Genomic DNA, 2528 nt, shown 5'->3' with positions numbered 1-2528 from the left:
TTTCTAAAACACTGTTGATGAAAATTAATCAGATAAAATACAGGATACTCAGTTCAATTGGAATTTCAGACAGACCATAAGTAATTTTTAGTATAAATGTGTTGTAAAAATTGTAGTTTTTTTAAGTTCGTTTATTGTGCATTTTAGTATTATTTAGAATTTCATATTATCTAGTATTGCAGATTTTAGCATTTAAGTATGGCCTAGATACTGCGTGGAGAATTCTTAAGCTAAAAATTTTGTTGATGTCTATATGAATTTCAAAATGAACTGTGCACAATGTATTCTTATTTCCTAAATCTGGCAAACTTAGGTGGAAAGAGGGCATTTGGGATAAATCAGCAAAGTTTTGAGGAGAACATGTTTTCCAGGAAGTTGGGCCACTTGTTGGAGTGTCATTCTTGTCACTGATCAGCTGTGTGATGGTGAGCTTGTCCGACTCTCAGTTCTCAGCTGCCAGTCAAATCATCTAAAGCACTGTTGGTTCCAGTTTTATGATGTGTATATACTCAAAACTGAAATGTCCTGTTATACGAAAACCATCACTCTGGATTATTAAGCTAAACACGACCAGCAACCAGTAATTGAGACTTTTTAAGGAGCTGTACAAAGCACTGTATTTGTAGGGTATTAATCACTTAACCCTAGATAATCTATTAAGACAATAACATCGTTGGAATTACCACTCCCCATTTTACAGATGAGAAGACTCTGCTTCAAAGTTGAAATAGCTTGCTTTGAGGACACACAGCTACTAAGTGGCAGGTCCAGGGTTTACACAGAGATCCTGATAACACCAAAGCTTCCACTTGGTCACACAGTTCTTTCCAGTGACGCTTAAAGCAGATCTGACAACTATCCAGCCTTCTTCATCGCCTTTAATGTATTATATAGACAGTCAACCTTGGATGTATTTATCTGCATGAAAAAGAAGAACAAAGGCAAAGCACTGACTTTTCCCATACATATAAACAGGAAATAGAGATCAACCGCTATTTTGCCAACTTGCCTTTAACTCCAGAAGGCTTTTTTTTTTTTTCCCTTGGTAGTTTCATTTCTGCAGAGCCTCACTTTAAAAGAAAATTAAGAACCAGTTGGCAGAGCCTAAACTAGTCTCAGTTGTCTGGCAAAGCATCCAGTGAAAGACCACAGGTTCACAGTCTGAGTTAATAAAGATGCAGCTCATGCCGTGTGGTGCCCAGCAGTTTTCAGTGTGGCTGAAGGATGGGAGATGCCAAGAGTATTTTAGGAAATGCAATCAAGCTAGTCCAGGAATAAACCCATTAATGATAAAATCAATCACACGTTGCCAAGTCACTGAAAGCACTTTTCATTGTCCTAAGCATCACATACAATCGCTGCTTGATTAATTGCTATGTCTAGAAAATGACAGGCAAAATACAATATTCCAAAGTAGCACACCATCATAAATAGAACATAAATGACTTTATGACGTCATTAAACTGTCAGCGCACTTTTACCAAAATACAATGTTAATTAAAAAAAAAAGGAAAACCTCTTCTAGCATTTATGACCCTTTCTGCAACGAGAAGGATGTGAGCAGACATGTAGCAAATGCCATGAGACAGAAAACCACGACACCTGAGGTGAAGCAGATTCAGTTCTGCTACAATTGAATGGAGGTGCAGGGAATGAGGCCACGAGTTTCCAGCAGGAGGGAGAATGAGGTTGCTAATGAATATTGATGAGAGTATTGAATAATAATGAGAATAATGTTGCTGCTTGTTGAGGGAGGAAAGGCTTGGTTTGGATTCATTTCCCACCACTACATGGTGCTAGGGACCAAGAAAACAACTGGCAGTGCTCGCTTCAGCAGCATGTATACTACAATTGGACCGATACAGAAAAGGTTAGCATGGCCCCTGTGTAAGGATGGCATGCAAATTCGTGAAGCGTTCCATATTTATACACAAATTAACTTATTTACAAAACAGAAACAGACTCAGACATAGAAAACAAACTCATGGTTTACAGGTAGGCAGTGGCCTTAGAAGGGATAAATTGAGAATTCGAGATTTGCAGATACTAACTACTATATATAAACTAAGTAAACAACTTTCTTCTGCATAGCACAGGGAACTATATTCAATATCTTGTAGTAACCAATAGTGAAAAAGAATATGAAAATGAATATATGTATCTATATGTATGACTGAAACATTATGCTGTACACCAGAAATTGCCACAAGATTATAAATTGACTCTACTTTAATAAAATAAATAAGAATAATTAACAAACTGGCCAAATCTTGGCACCTGATTAAGGAAGTCCAACTCCCTTAAAAGAAATTCTAATGTGTCAAGAGTACAGGCAAACAAAATTGGGATGTAAATGAACTACCTGGCTTCTCAGAAATGAGGCTGCTCTAAAGGAAGCAGTGCAGAGAGTCAACAATAATACGAAGACAGACAGCAGCTTCAGCAGCGTTAGGGATTTGGGTACCAACCTCATCGGAATGGATGGGTACCATCTCAGGACCATGGGGAACAAAGAGGACGTGCAGAAC

General features: G+C 37.9%; 1 non-coding gene across 1 annotated transcript; it reads left to right on the top strand.

Moving 5' to 3' along the window:
* The first annotated feature begins 1821 nt into the window (after positions 1 to 1821).
* Positions 1822 to 1928, top strand: LOC116659485. Its single transcript, XR_004314851.1, has one exon. It is a non-coding gene; the product is annotated as a U6 spliceosomal RNA (small nuclear RNA).
* Positions 1929 to 2528: the final 600 nt, after the last annotated feature.

The sequence above is a fragment of the Camelus ferus genome, chromosome 2 (genome assembly GCF_009834535.1).
Source record: "Camelus ferus isolate YT-003-E chromosome 2, BCGSAC_Cfer_1.0, whole genome shotgun sequence".
In the NCBI taxonomy this organism is placed as follows: Eukaryota; Metazoa; Chordata; class Mammalia; order Artiodactyla; family Camelidae; genus Camelus; species Camelus ferus.
This window is presented reverse-complemented; position numbering and strand designations above follow the sequence as displayed.